The sequence below is a fragment of the Carlito syrichta genome, unplaced genomic scaffold, assembly GCF_000164805.1.
Source record: "Carlito syrichta isolate Samal-C Ts95f unplaced genomic scaffold, Tarsius_syrichta-2.0.1 Scaffold307015, whole genome shotgun sequence".
NCBI lineage: Eukaryota > Metazoa > Chordata > Mammalia > Primates > Tarsiidae > Carlito > Carlito syrichta.
Window position 1 is genome coordinate 286,152 of NW_007251111.1, and position 16,136 is coordinate 302,287.

At 46.1% G+C, this 16,136-nt stretch overlaps 2 long non-coding RNA genes across 2 annotated transcripts in view; both read left to right on the forward strand.

Moving 5' to 3' along the window:
• Positions 1-11,834, forward strand: part of LOC103266082 — a 29,263-nt gene extending 17,429 nt beyond the window's left edge. The window contains exon 3 of the long non-coding RNA XR_504679.1: positions 10,985-11,834. This is a non-coding gene — a long non-coding RNA (uncharacterized LOC103266082). The remainder of the gene's footprint in view (positions 1-10,984) is intronic.
• Positions 11,835-12,130: 296 nt separating this feature from the next.
• LOC110596125 lies at positions 12,131-15,682 on the forward strand. Its single transcript, XR_002482292.1, has 2 exons — positions 12,131-12,518; positions 14,754-15,682. It is a non-coding gene; the product is annotated as an uncharacterized LOC110596125 (long non-coding RNA).
• The last annotated feature ends 454 nt before the right edge of the window (positions 15,683-16,136 follow it).

Sequence of the window (16,136 nt, forward strand, 5' to 3'; positions counted from 1 at the left end):
GAACCCGTGGGCTCAGGCAATCCACTCACCTCAGTCCCCCAAAGGCGCGGGATTACAGGCTGAGCCACTGAGCCCGGCTTGATTTTTAACAACAACAAAAAATTAGAAACAGAGAAAAGCTTTTAGAATAAGGATATTAAGCTGAACTCGGTGGCTCAGCCTATAATCCCGCGCTTTGGGAGGCTGAGGTGAGTGAATTGTCTGAGTCCGCAGGTTCAAGAGCTGCCTGGGCAACTTGGCGAGACGCATCTCTACAATGAATCAAAAATTAGCCGGGCGTGGTAGCGCGCGCCTGTAGTTCTAGCTACTTGGAAGGCTGAGGTGGAAGGAGCGCCGGAGCCCAGCAGGTCAAGGCTGCAGTGGCCTGAAGCGGCCACTGCACTCCAGTCTGGGTGACAGAGTGAGACTCCAGCTCAAAAAAAAAAAAGAATAAGAGTATTAAAAAAGGAAAATATGTTTATACAGCTGTACAATGTGTCTGTATTTTAAGGTATGTGTTGTTATAAAAGAGTAAAAAAAAAAAAAACGATTAAAAAGTTTATAAAATGCCGGGCTCGGTGGCTCAACCTGTAATCCCACGCCTTTGGGAGGCTGAGGTGAGTGGATTGCCTGAGCCCGCCGGTTCGAGACCCGCCTGGGCAGGCAAGACCTCATCTCTACAATAAATCAAAAAATCAGCCGGGCGTGGTAGCACTTGCCTATAATTCTGGCTACTTGGAAGGCTGAGGCGGAAGGATCACCGGAGCCCAGCGGGTCGAGGCTGCGGTGGCTAGGAGTGGCCACTGCACTCCAGTCTGGGCGACAGAGTGAGACTCCAACTCAAAACAAACAAACAAACAAACAAACAAAAGTTTATAAAGTAAAAATTACAATAAACCAAGACTAATTTGTTCCTAAAGAAAGAAAAATTAAACAAATTTAACGTAGCCTAAGTGTAAAAAAAAAAAAAAAAAGAATGAGTTCATCAACTTCAAATATATTCTTACTTTCTTCTTGTTAATTCTAGTGTTTCTGAAATATTAATCTAAACTTTAGTGTCTAATTCCATCTAGAAACTTTTCAGAGTGATGCATGGCAGCTTCAGATGCCATTTATTAATTCATCAATTTATTAATTCAACAATTATTAGTGAACACTAAGTATCAGGCATTTTTTTAGATGTCTGGGAATATCAGTAAATAAAACAGATTCTTGCCCTCAAGTAAATAATCACAGGATCTCCAGGCACGGTGGCTCACACCTATAATCCCAGCACCTTGGGAGGCCAAGGTGAGAGGATTGCCTGAGTCCAGGGGTTCAAGATTAGCCTGGGCAATTTGGCAAGACCTCATATCTACAATGAATTTTTTTAAAAATTAGTCTGGTATGGTGGCGTGGGCCTGTGGTTCCAGCTACTTGGAAGGCTGAGGCAGAAGCAGAGGCAGAAGGATCACCTGAGCCCAGTAGACTGAGGTGGTGGTGACCATGAGCGTGCCACGGCACTCCAGCCTGGGCGACAGAGTAAGACTACAACTAAAAAAAAAAAAAAAAATAGAACCACTATGACATAGACAGTACTCACCAAATATTCCAGTGTGCCCTTGCTTTTTCCAGTGTCCCTTGCGGTTAGGTTGTAGTCATGTGATTACAGCTGACTAATGGTCTAAGAAGGAAATGGCATATATCATTTTCAGGCTGAGGAAGCTATAAGTGAATGTGCTTCTTGAAGCAACGCCAGAGGTTACATGTTCCACATGGTCCTGCTACAAGACATAGTCGTTGTGGTTACTGAGTCTCATATTCCATTTGTGCTACTGTGACAAAATGCCTGAAACCAGGCAATTTTTAAACAAGAGAAGTTTGTTTCTCACAGTTCTGGAGTCTGAGAAGTCCAAGATCAAGGTTCTGTTAGGTTTAGTATCTGGGGAGGGCTATTCTCTTGCTTCTAAGACAGCACTTTCTTGCTGCCTCTTCCCAAGGGCACAAAAACTGTGTCCTCACATAGAGGAAGGGACAGAGGGGCAAACTCAGCCCTCAAGCCTTCTTATGAGGCACTTACCCATCAATGAGGGTGCAGTCAGGACCTCCTCAATCCCCAAAGGCCTGCCTCTTAATACTGTTGCACTGGAGATTAAGTTTCAACTTGAATTTTGGAGAAGGCATGGATATTCAAACCATAGCATTTTGCCCTTGTTCCCCCAAGTTTATGTCCTTCATATATACAGAATATATTCATTCCATCCCAGTAGCCTCAAGAATCTTTTTTTGTTCATTTGTTTTCTTTTGTTTTTTGAGTAGTCTCACTCTGTCGCCCAGGCTGGAGTACAGTGGCACACTCACGGCCACCGCAGCCTTGACCAGCTAGGCTCAGGTGATCCTTCCACCTCATCCTTCTGAGTAACTGGAACCACAGGTGCACACCACCACGCCTGGCCAGTTTTTTGAATTATTGTAGAGATGAGGCCTGCCAAGTTGCTCAGGCTGGTCTCTAACCCCTGGACGTAGGCTGTTCTCTCATCTCTGCCTTCCAAAGTGCTGGGATTACTGGCCCGAGTGACCAACTCAAAAGTCTTAGAGTGTTCCTGAATCAACTTTAAAGTCTAACCCCAAAGTCTCATCTAAATATCTAAATCAGACCAGTCTTGGTGGCTCAGCCTGTAATCCCAGCACTTTGAAAGGCCGAGGCGAGTGGGTTGTCTGAGCCTGCAGGTTCAAGACCAGACAGGGCAACTTGGCGAGACCTCATCTCTACAATAAAATAAAAAATAGCCAGGCCTGGTAGCGTGTGTTTGTAGTTCTAGCTACTCAAAAGGCTGAGGAGGAAGGATCGCTGGAGTCCAGAAGTTTGACGCTGGGGTGGCTATGAGCGTGCATGCCACTGTACTCCAGCCTGGGCAAAGGAGTGAGATTCCAACTAAAAAAATAATAAATAAATAATCAGATATGGACAATTCACACTGAGGCAAATTCATCTCCAGCTGTGAGCCTGTGAAAACAAACAAGCTATGTGCTTCCAAAATACAGTGGTGGACAGGCAGAGGATCGATGTTCCCATTCCAAAAGGGAACAACAGGCAAGAAGAAAGGGGTAAGAGGTCCCAAGGAAGTCTAAGACCCAACATGGCAAGCAGCATTAAACTTTGAAGCTTCATACAAATAATCTTTGACTCTGTGTCCCACTTCTCAACACACTAGCGTGGAGATTAGACTCCCAAGGCTGTGGGCAGCTGCTGTCTCATGACCTCACTGGGCCCATGTTGCAGCTCTCGGGGGTTGCAGTTGTGAGTCGAGTCTCCCAGGCATCTTCTGCATGCTGGTGACTCTGTGCTTTGGGGGTCTTAGAGGTAGCCCTGTCCCATGACCTCACTAGATACTGCCCTCATGGGGGGATCTCTGCTTGGGTCCTGAGGCTTTTGGAGGCAGCCTTTGTTTTTTGTTTGTTTGTTTTGTTTTTTAATGTTTGTTTGAGTTAGAGTCTCACTCTGTCACCCAGACTGGAGTGCAGTGGCCGCTCCCGGCCACCGCAGCCTCGACCTGCTGGGCTCCGGCAATCCTTCCACCTCGGCCTTCCAAGTAGCTGGAACTACAGGTGCTCGCTACCACGCCCGGCTAATTTTTGATTTATTGTATAGATGAGGTCTTGCCAAGTTGTCCAGGTAGGTCTTGAACCTGCCTTGACCTCCCAAAGTGCTGGGATTACAGGCTGAGCCACTGAGCCCGGCTGGAGGCAACTTTTGAACTCTCAGTGGAGATAGCAATGCCTCCAAAGCCCCTGCACTCTGCACACCTGCAGAATTGGCACCACAAGGATGTCACCAAGGTTTACTGTTGTGCCTTCAGGAGCAGAGGCCCAAGCCACACCTGGGTCCAGTTGAGCCATGGGCAGCCAAGGAGTGCTATAGCAGATAGCCGGGAACAGAGACCTGAGGCATCTCTTGGGCTGCTGAGAGCTGTTGTTCTTTCCTTAGGCACTAGCACACCAGACCTGTGATGGGAATGGCAGCCTTAAAGATCTCAGAAATGCCTTCAGGGTCATTCTTCCCATTTTCCTGATGCACAACATCTGGCTTCCTTTTATCCATACTGTTCTCCTTATCAAATTGTCACTTGGTCAGGTCTTTGGTATTTTTTCCCAAAAATACTTTTGCACCCTGGCCAGGGTTAAAGCAAAACTAAAATGGAGACCAGGCCTGAAAAGTTCCTAAGCAGACAAAGCCAAAGGCCTTAGAAATAGCCTAAATCGGCCAGGTGCCGTGGCTTACGCCTATAATCCCAGCACTCTGGAAGGCTGCGGTGAGAGGACTGCCTGAGCCCAGGGATTCGAGACCAGCCTGGGCAACTTGGCAACTCATCAATACAGTAAATCAAAAAATTAGCCATGCGTGGTGGCGTGTGCCTGTAGTTCCAGCTACTTGGAAAGTTGAAGCGGAAGAATCACCTGAACCCAGCAGGTTGAGGCTGTAGTCACCATGGGTGTGCCACTGCACTCCAGTCTGGGTGACAGAGCGAGACTCCAATTCAACCCCCACCCCCAAAATGAAATAGACTAAATCTTGCTTAAACTGAAAGTATAAGCAAAATTTAACTTGGATAATTTCTTTTTTTTTTCTTTGAGTTGGAGTCTCACTCTGTCGCCCAGACTGGAATGCAGTGGCACGCTCCCAGCCACTGCAGCCTTGACCTGCTGGGCTCTGGCAATCCTCCCTCCTCAGCCTTCCAAGTGGCCGGAACTACAGGTACGCACTACCACGCCCGGCTAATTTTTTTGCTTTATTGTAGAGATGAGGTCTCACCAAGTTTCCCAGACAGGTCTCGAACCTGCGGGCTCAGGCAGTTCACTCACCTCGGCCTCCCAAAGCGTGGGATTACAGGCTGAGCCACCGAGCCCGATGAATAATTTCTTATATGTGCTTACACTAGACAAAACTAAACTTAACCCCAGCCAATCATAAGCAGCCAACTAACATATGATTATGTGATTAGGGACTGTCTAACAAGTACCTTAAAAAGGTAAATTTATAGCCTGGCACAGTGGCTCACGCCTATAATCCCAGCACTTTGGGAGGCCGAGGTGAGAGGACTGCCTGAGTCCACGGGTTCAAGACCAGCCTGGGCAACTTGGTGAGACCTCATCTCTACAATAAATCAAAAAATTAGCTGGCATGGTGGCACGTGCCTGTAGTTCCAGCTACTTGGAAGCCTGAGGTGGAAGGATCACCTAAGCCCAGCAGGTCCAGGCTGTGGTGGTCGTGAGCGTGCCACTTCACTCCAGCCTGGGTGACAGAGTGAGATTCCAACTCAAAAAAAGAAAAAGGCAAATTTATTATTGCAAACAAATCAAGTAATTTCTTTATTTTCCTTCCATATTTTTCCAACAAATACTGGCCTTTTAAAATTTTTTATTATTATTTTTTGTGGACAGAATCTTGTTCTGTCACCCAGGCTGGAGTGCAGTGGGGCGATCATAGCTCACTGCAACCTTGAATTCCTGGACTCAGACAATCCTCCCTTCTCAACCTCCCAAGCAGTAGAATTACAGTTGTGTACCACCATGCTCAGCTAACTTTTTTAAATTTTATTTTTTTAGAGACAGGGTCTCACCATGTTGCCCAGTCTGGTCTCAAACTCCTGGCCTCAAGCAATTCTTATGCCTTGGCCTCCCAAATTACGGGGATTACAGTTGTGATCCACTGTTCAAACCTGACATTTTTGTAATTAGAACACTAGACTTGGCTGGATGTGGTGGCTCAAGCTTGTAATCCTAGCACTTTGGAAGGCCAAGTCAAAAGGATTGCCTGACCTCCGGGATTCAAGACCAGCCTGAGCAACTTGGTGAGACCTGGTCTCTACAATAAATCAAAAAAATCAGCTGGGCATGGTAGCACACACCTGTAGTTCCAGCGATTTGGAAGTCTGAAGCGGAAGGATGGCCTAAGCCCAGCCGTTCAAGGCTGTGGTGGCCATGAGCGTGCCAATGCACTCCAACCTGGGCAACAGAGTGAAACTCGGACTCAAAAAAATAAAAATCACTAGACTTTTTTTGGTCTGGTGCTCCCCAATTTATGAATTGCTTCTCACTCAAATAAATGCTTTAAAATTGTATTGTACCCCAGATGATTTTTAGCACCAGGCTGAGAATTTTCCAGATCTTCTTCTTTCCTTTTAATTCTATCTTTAATTCATCTCTTTTTGCATTTTAGTATAAACAGTCAAAAGGAACCAGGCAGCATCCTCAACACTTTGGTTACATAGTTATTCTGCCAAATAGCCTAATCATCCCTTGCAAGTTCTGCCTTCCACAAAGCTTTAGGACAAATTAGCCAAGCTCTTTGCCACTTTATAACAAGAATGGTCTTTCTTCTGGTTTCCAATACTTTGTTCCTCATTTCCATCTGAGACCACATCAGAATGGCCTCTGCTGTGCATATTTCTCCTAGCATTCTGGGTACTACCACCATTTAATTAATCTCTTAGAAGATTTAGGTTCTCTCCACAGTTCTCTTATTCTGAAGTCTCACCAGAATCACGCTTAATACTCTGCTTCTTTCATGGCAATCCAGGCTTTTTCTAGCATGCACCTGCAAATTCTTCCAGACCCTACTTACTACCTAGTTCCAAAGCCGATTTCACATTTTAGCTATTTATTATAGCAATACCCCATTCTCAGTTCCAGTTTCTGTCTTAGTCATTTTGTGCTGCTATAAAAAAAAAAAAGTACCTGAGACAGGATGTTTCTAAATGATAGAAATTTATTTCTTTTTTTCTCTGTCATCCAGGCTGGAGTGCAGTGGCACACTCATGGCCACCACAGCCTCAACGTGCTGGGCTCAGGTGACCCTTTTGTTTCAGCCTTCCAATTAGCTCGAACTACAGGTGCATGCCACCACACCCAGCAAATTTTTGATTTATTGTAGAGATGAGGTCTCGCCAAGTGGCCCGGGCTGGTCTCAAACTCCTGAGCTCAGACAATCCTCTCACCCCAGCCTCCGGAAATGCTGGGGCTGCAGGCGTGAGCCATTGCGCCCAGCTTAGAAATGCATTTCTTAGAGTTCTGGATGCTGGGATATTTAAGATCGAGGCACCAGCAAATTTGGTGTCTGATGAGGGCCCAGTCACTTTTTCAAGCTGATTCCTTGTCTTCACATGGTGTAATGAAGGGCAAAAAGGGAGAAATGCTATGTAAAGCCTCTCTTATAAAGCATTGATCCGACTCATGAGGGTGGAGCCCTCATGACTGAATCACCTCCTAAAGCCTTCACCTCTTAATAATATCACATTGAGGGTTTCGTTCCAACATGAAATTTGGAGAGCACACAAACATTCAAACCACAGCACTGAGTGAAGGTGAGGTGAACAGCATAACTTCCACTGCTTGCAAACCCATGCTAGATACATGGCATGTGTGAGATGCAAATTTCTGTTATTTAAGCCACTGAGAATTTAGGGTTTGACTGCTGGCATAGCCAGTATTAACCCCTGAGTACTACTACAACCGCTATTATTTATTTGAAACCTTTTATGTGTACTAGGCTTTGTGCAACAGTGATTTTTTTTGTTGTTAGAACCCTGACAATTCACTTTCCTTGCCAAAAGGGAGTCATGTTCAATATTTATTCTGAACTATTATAGTCAATCTCATGAGATAGGTTCCCTTTCATAAAAAAGCAGTGGCTCTAAGTTTATAGAAAGCTTGAAATGTTAGAGAGTAAAGGAGGTTTTGGGGCTTATTCTAGAGGACTGAACGAGGATGATGTTCTTATCCTGATTCTAGGGTTGTGTGAGTAGATTATTTAATCTACCTTATTTTCCCCAGAAGTAAAATTAGAGATGATATTTTGCTCCTAATGTCACGAGGTTGTTGTGATGATCAAAATGAGTTGACTGTATGAATTTCAAAGCATTTATATAAATATAATCTGACTATTTTCACTGAATCTAAGATACTACTGCTTGAAAGGCACAACATTTGCTACTAAGAAAGAAAATGATGCTGTAAACTCATCTTTGGCCCTACACATTCTTGTCATCAGCCCTCGCTAAAAGTACTTGTTTCCATTTGTGTAAACATTGATTTTTATCATGTATCACCCTTGTGCATTAATAAAAGGAAAATATCCAGGAAATTATTCAGCAGGCCAGAACGTCTTCACATTCAGAGTCTGAATCACTTTTGACTCTGAGTCATTGGCGTCTGTGCTTTTCAATGCGGTATTACAAGTGTTGCATCAAGAGTACTGGTGACGCAGCATTCCACGGGCAGGTCTCAACCATTTTTTTTCTGAGGTTTTTCCCAGGCCTCTGACACTCATTCTGTAAGTTTTGGTACTTTCTTGATCTTACTGCAAAGTGTCATTGGAAGGTTTTCAGGCTACAACTAGGCTTCCTAATTTGTTCATATGGTCCTTAAGACAGCGCACTGAAATGTCCGTGGGTGTCAGTTGCTCAGTCATGCCACCAGGAATAACAACCAAGTTTGTGTATGAGCAGACAATGACAACTACCTCAGAAAACGACAACTACATCACAACTGCTGCGCGGCAGCAACAACTGTAAAATATCATCAGTTATAAGCCATGCCTCGATCTCACAAGTGACAATGTATGTGTCTTGCAATAGACAGATGCAGTTTTGTTATTTTACGAATAAGGATGTATAATTACAAGGCTCCAAAAACCTCTGCTACCCCGGAATTCACAGGTCATTCTTTCATCTTTATCCCACTGTTAGCACTCAAGTCCAAGTTTTTGTAGTCTTAAGTCTAGGACAAGACCATGGAAGGATCTGCAGTGCAGGGAAAAGGGATTTTGCTTTGGTGTCTGAAGACCTAGGTCTGACTCTCAGCCTTGGAGTTTTTCAGATGTGCTATTTTTGGGAGGTCAAGTCACTACTCTGCGGGAGATATCTGATTCACAAGGTATGGGGGAAGGAAAGGGCTTAATGTATTCAAAAGTGCTATGTAAACTGTAAAATCTACATACAGCATAGATTTGCATAGATTTTTACAATTACAAACTGTATACTGTTTAAACTCTTAAAATCTATACTCAGTATTACACAGTATAGTATACAAGGGGAAGAGATTTATTATTTGTTGAGTGCCAGGAACCGTGCTGTGCTGAGTATTTGGCATGTGTTATCTCATTTGATCTGATGTCAATGCTAAGGCAGTCCTGTGTTTTGTTGGTCACCTTGCTGGCTAATGCATTCTATGCTGTTTTTTTTTTCTTTCTGAAATACCCTTCTCCTTGCCTCATGCTTTAAAGCAGAAATTTTCTGTGTATCACAAACAAGTCAATAACTGTGAGCTCATCTTGCCTTGTATTGTTGTTGTTTTTTTTTTTTTGAGTTGGAGTCTCACTCTGTCACCCAGACTGGAGTGCAGTGGCCACTCCCGGCCACCGCAGCCTCGATCTGCTGGGCTCTGGCTATCCTTCCACCTCAGTTCCAAGTAGCTGGAACTACAGCCGCACGCTACCATGCCCGGCTGATTTTTGATTTATTGTAGAGATGAGGTCTCGCCAAGTTGCCCAGGCAGGTCTCAAACCCGCGGGCTCAGGCAATCCACTCACCTTGGCCTCCCAAAGGCGCGGGATTACAGGCTGAGCCACCGAGCCCGGCTCTCATCTTGCCTTGTAGCCAGACACATTTAAAATGAGACCCTTAGGCTTCCAGTGTACTGCCTTTCCTGTAATTCTCCTACTAGAACTAGCCCCAGGACTGTGGTAGAACGTTTTTACTTACGGTAAAAAAAAAAAAAAAAATCCAAAATGAATCCAAGGTTCAGAATGTTAAATTAAAGAAGTATTAGATAATTTATACAGATTCAGGTGCACAAAAAGTTGACATCCAAAAAACCTGGCCATAGAAACCAGAGAGAAACCCCAGGCTGGAGTGCAGTGACACGCTCACAGCTACCACAGCCTCGACCTGCTGGGCTCAGGCGATCCTTCCGCCTCAGCCTTACAAGTAGCAGAAACTATAGCCGCATGCCATCACACCCAGCTAATTTTTTGATTTATTGTAGAAATGAGGTCTCACCATGTTGCCCAGCTAGTGTCGAACCCATAGGCTCAGGCAATCTCATCTCCAAAGCTCTGGGATTATAGGCGTGAGCGACTGCACCAGACCAGGGGGGCTGTAATTCTATCCATGGGAGAAGTTACTGCAAGAAATTTAGTCCTGCCGGGCTCGATGGCTCAGCCTGTAATCTCGCGCCTTTGGTAGGCTGAGGTGAGTGGATTGCCTGAGCCTGCGAGTTCGAGACCCGTCTGGGCAACTTGGCGAGACCTCATCTCTACAATAAATCAAAAATCAGCCAGGTGTGGTAGTGCACGCCTGTAGTTCCAGCTACTTGGAAGGCTGAGGCGGAAGAATCGCCAGAGTCCAGCAGGTCAAGGCCACGGTGGCCGGGAGCAGCCACCGCACTCCAGTCTGGGCGACAGAGTGAGACTCCAACTCAAAAAAAAAAAAAAAAAAGAAATTTAGTCCTAGGAAGCAAATGTCAGGAATCTCCTCCCTCTGATTGCCCCTGAGACTGACTTTTTGAACTAATGACCCGGCTTCCTCACGTTTTTCTAGCAGAGAGGATTGGAGTCCTTGAAATGGAGTGAGGCTTAATCTGCAAGTTAGGATTTTAGAGCCTAAGTCAAAAGCTAAAGGGATATTAGGCACATCGTCCCAGGAGGCAAATGAAAGGCTATCTTGAAATATTAATAGGTGAGGGTAAGGTGGGGGTGGTGTTAAAGCAATAAACTTTATTATGTTTCAAATGACCTGAGGATAGAGTAGCAAAGACTCATCTCAAGACTACCTTCCCTCTTAGGATGCCTTCTTCAGCTTAATGTAACATTCATGTCGTTCCCTCGTTATTTGATGCACATGCACTTTGACTCCCTATTACGATTTTAAGCTTGAGGGCAATATTCTGCATGTGTAATACCTAGCATAATGCCATGTAGAATTCAGAACATGTATTCATGTCATCTCTTTCTGTTTGAATCTGGCAGGGATTCTATCTCGCATGATCTCCACAGAGGTGAGGATCAAGATTCCTCTTTGCCATCAGCACATGTTTTTCCGAGAACCCAGCCACTCCAGAAAATCTATTTTATTTGCAGAACTATTGCAAAATCTGACACTCCTCTTCACTTCACTGGAATGCCCTTGTAATTGCCAAACGTTGCCTTGCCTCGTGGAAATTCTTGGCCAGACCTATGGATTGCCAGACCTTGCAGCTGTTGACCCTTGAAGTCCAGTTCTCCTATAACATGAAATCCAGCAACGTTTCCTAAAGACCCAATAAGAGTAGGCAGCTGAGCTAGTTACCACTGAAGGTATGAAGCCCTCAAGCAGTGAAGAGTTTATTCAAAAATAAACATGAATACTTAAATAGCAGGCACGGGCTTATGTGACAATTATGAATAGAAGAAATAGCAAAGGCATCATACAGGAGGAAAAACGCCTATAAGAACTCACTGGAGGGAGAGACATCAATCCTTCCTTTTAAACTAGAAGGCCAAGAGCCCAGGATAGGAGGAGTTCACCGCGCTGTTTCCCTTCATGTCAGCATCTTGGAGTACAATTATGGAAAAGATAAAATGTTCCTGTTCCTCACCCATCTCTTGTGTGCCTTGGGCTGCCTCTCCTGGATTTCAGGTTAGCTCTTAACCTGAGGTTGCTTAATGTCACCGTTGAGGTTTCAGCCCTGGGAAAGGTCCGCCTCCTCTCCACTGGTAATTCTCGATTATGCCTGTACCCTTGTCGATTTTGTTTTCAGGTTTTCTAAGACTTGGAAGCCCTGGACTGGGACCAGGTCAATAAGATACTGTTCGTGGGCCGGGCACGGTGGCACAAGCCTGTAATCCCAGCACTTTGGGAGGCCGACACAAGAGGACTGCCTGAGCCCAGGGGTTCGAGGCCAGCCCGGGCAACTTGGGGAGACCTCGTCTCTACAATAAATCAAAAACATAGCTGGGTGTGGTAGCACGCACCTGTAGTTCCGGCTACTTGGAAGACTGAGGCAGGAGGATCGCCTGAGCCCAGCAGGTTGAGGCTGTGGTAGCCGTGAGCATGCCACTGCACTCCAGCCTGGGTGACACAGTGAGACTCCAACTAAAAAAAAAAAAAAAAAAAGATACTGTTGATGTTGTCACGACTTACTTCCCCTAGGATGTTGAGCCAGAACATGTATGATTTCTACTCATGCTCGCCTTTCCACCTGGAATATAATCTCCCCAGAACAGCCCTATCTTCTGAGATGAAGAGACTTTGTCAAAAGCTGTGCCATAGCCACAGCCTCCAGTTTCTTCACCTCGTGTCTCTGCTCCTTCCTAACCTCTCTCCTCTGGCGACTTCATCTCTTTCCCTGTGAGAACGAATGGCGTTCCATTCCAAGTCTTCAATCAGTGTGTTCTAAAAGGAGAGGAAGCCTAAGAGCATGAGTCACCTTTATTCCTGGTTGTGAACCCTGTTTGTTCTAGTGTGTGTTACCCTGGGGAACAGGAAAGGGAAATGCAACTTCCAGGTTTCTTGCTATTACAGGTGAGTGACTGACGGATCAACCCGTTTCACGTATTTATTTATTTAACTTATTTTGAGTTGGAGTCTCACTCTGTCACCCAAGCTGGAATGCAGCAGCACACTCGCAGCCACCCCAGCGTCGACCTGTTGGTCTCTGGCGATCCTTCTGCCTCTGCCTTCCAGGTCGCCAGAACTACAGGTGCATGCTACCATGCCTGGCTGATCTCTTATTTTTTATTGTAGAGACAAGGACTCACCAAGTTGCCCGGGTTGGTCTCAAATCCATGGACTCAGACAATCCACTCGCCTCAGCCTTCCAAAGTGCAGGATTACAGGCTGAGCCACCAAGCCCGAACTGTTTCGCTAATTTAAAAGAGATCATTTTTAAAAGAAACTACTGGGCTCCTGTTAGATGCACACAGGGCATTACTAAATATTTATTTATGGTGCTTAATGTGTTACAACTGCCTTCATTGACCTTGGCATTGGCTTCTTAGACAAAAACAGAATCAGGCTAGCTCAGGAGATCCCAAGCATCTGCCTCATGGCCTTGCAGGTGAAAATGCTCTCCTTTGGCGTTACCAGGTGTGAACACTATTACTGTCACTTGTCCACAGACCAGGAGCTCTGGGTCCTCACTTTATAGTACAGTGTGCACCCGTGTCTCCATTAGAATGTGGCCTCCTAGAGGGGAAAATTCGTTTTCTTATTTCTTTTTGTTCCCTTCCACATCTCAAGTGGTGCACTGCACATGCCGATGTTCAACAAATGTTTTTAATCAGTCAGATGACCCTTGCTAAAGTTGCAGCCTATCACTGTTGTCTGGCTTTGTTGGGAAGAATAACAACAATAGCAGTTACCTGGGACATCCATGCATGGCAGCTCCTCTGAGAGCCACTGACATCCAAAGCAACATCAGGGACAGCTCAGACAGACCTGGGAATTCCATCCTAAAGGAGTCTCTGGGGAACACCCACGTTCAGCAGCAGTGTCTCTAACTTTCAACACCCAGCAGACAGCCTCTGGGAGACCTTTCTCCATGCCTCAGACCTCCTCTCTGAGGAAGGGGAGACTGTCTCTGGCCCAGCCTGTAGCCCTGAGACATCTCCTGACGTGAGGTTTGCTGAGAGACTGAGCAGATGCAATAGGAATGCCTGTGCGCTTCCCTGACTGCCTATTTTGGCCATCTCCCTGCTTTTAGACCTTGCAGTGGAGGGGTTCAGAGGCTTGAGCCAAGCTAAAGACAGAGGAGAAGGATCTGGAATCTACCTCAGTGGGTAGGGCCAATTAAGAGGGGAGTGCACAGAGGGGAATGTTGAAAAAACAAACTTGCAAGAATCTGGAGCCCTCACGGGGCCAAGTCTTCCGATTAAGTTAACCCTTCGGCTGGGCATGGTGACTCACGCCTATAATCTCAGCACTTTGGGAGGCCGAGGTGAGAAGGTTGCCTGAGCCCATGGGTCTAAGACCAGACTGGGCAATTTGGCGACATCACATCTCTACAGTAAATCAAAACATTAGTCAGGCATGGTGGTGCGTGCCTGTAATTCCAGCTACTTGGAAGGCTGAGGCGGAAGAATCACCTGAGCCCAGTAGGTTGAGGTTGTGGTGGCTGTGTGTGTGCCACTGCACTCCAGCTTAGGCGACAGAGTAAGACTCCAGCTCAAAAAAGAAAAAAAGTTAGCCCTTGAATGCTGGTGGGAGCTTCACTTGAATGTGTGACTGTTGGAGGGAGGTGGGATATTATAAGAAATCGTAGTCCCTTGGGTGAGGAGACTTGACAGTTGAGAGCCCTGGTGGGCCTTCAGTGAAGAGAATCAGGAACTATAGTTTGACTGCCCTGGTCAGCCCTGCTAGAGATCCTCGAGGGAGGGGCTGTGGGTATCATCAAGTGTATCTGGTGTTCTGTGTCCGTGTACCAGGGGCTCTGGGTCTACCTGAGGTTCTTCCGTTCTTGTGCTTTCCCAGTTTGGCTTTGCCAAACTGGATAGTGCTGGAAAAGTTCCGCTCCCCAGCCTCGTTCCCAGGACCCTCCTCTTTTTCCCTGTGCTCTGAAGATGCAAAAGGAGAGGAGTTTGTCCACTCTGTTCTTTCCCTGTGCAGGGTGTCATGCTGTAGATTCTGGCAGCGTAGGGTTGTGCTTCATGACGTTAGGCTCTGCAGTTACCCTGGGTCCAAAGGTTCTGGGGACAACTTTCCTCCTTTAACTGTCCTCTTGCCTGCTCCAGCTAATAGGACTTCTTTCTCTTTCACTAGTTGTTATCATCAGGAGACGCCCAGGCATTCTGGAAGCTCTGCATGAGAGCAGGAGCCACTGATTGTTGCTGTGGCCGCCTGGATCTACGGCAAAGAGCCAAGGGGAAAAAAATTGCTTCACACCGTGTGCACCGACTCCCCCAGAGCTGGCACAGCCAGGGTGTCTGCAGAGCCATGTAAATCTTTCTCCAAGCAGTCTGTCTCTTTGGTAGCTAAAGAAACAGTGTTTGTTATCCTTTAGTTTTTGGGAGACAGGAAAAAATCCAGTGGCGACAGTCTCTGTTTCTGATTGGAGAGCCAGTCAGCAAAACCTTCAGAAAGGAGAAGGCGGCTTCCACGGGGAAGGAGGGGTCCTGTCTCCTGCTGCCACTGTCAGTACTTTAGGGCCTCAGTGAGAGGACTTCCCACCAAGAACTTGGAACTCAAGTTGCCCTTTCGGATTTAAACCTTGAAATCAATGCACAATGGATCCAAGTATAGTTGTTCAGATTCTTAGTAAAGAGGAAGAATGACTCCCTGGGGGTCAAAATCATGCAGTAACCTAAAAAAAATTAACCCCAATTCAAGAAAAAACACATCAGTCAGTAGCAGAGCTGGTCAGCCCTGAAAAGTTAGAAGAAAGAGGGTCTCCGAGGCATGTGCTGGTGGTGTTTCTTCAAGTGTTTGTAGGTGAGAGGTGGTACTAGCCTGCCCGTTCTGGAGGCAGCCAAGTTGGAGTTGAATGGGTTTACATCTATCATGGCCTGTAAATATTTATAACGTAAAACAGCCTCCCTCGTTTCTGGTTCTATACTCTGCAAGCAACCTACTCTCACCATCTGACTTCTCAAGTGCTAGTCACAGGACGAGAATGTTTTGGCCCTTGGCCATGTATTTATATTTTTATTCTACATTTTATGAATAAACTGGTCTTCTGGTTTTGAATCCCAGCCTCTAGGAATTGAGCCTGCTCAATAGTCTGTGTGTTCGCTGATTAGATTTCTTTTTGGTGGGGAGGGGTTGTAATCTCACTCTGTCACCCAGGCTGGAGTGCAGTAGCACGCTCACAGCTACTGCAGCCTCCACCTGCTGGACTCAGGCAATCCTTCCGCCTCAGCCTTCCAACAGCTGGAACCACAGGCATGTGCCACCTTGCCCACCTAACTGTTTAATTTATTATAGAGGTGAGGTCTCGCCATTTTGCTCAGCCTGGTCTCGAACCCCTGAGCTCAAGTAATCCTCTCACCTCTGCTGGGATTACAGGCGTGAGCCACCGTGCCCAGCGCTGATTGGATTTCCAAGCCCATATGGCTGAGGACCAGAACTTCACCCTGGCAAATCACCAAGGTGAGCCCATGGCATGGAAGAGCCCTTGGCGTCCCCCAACTCCCTGACTGGCTGGTT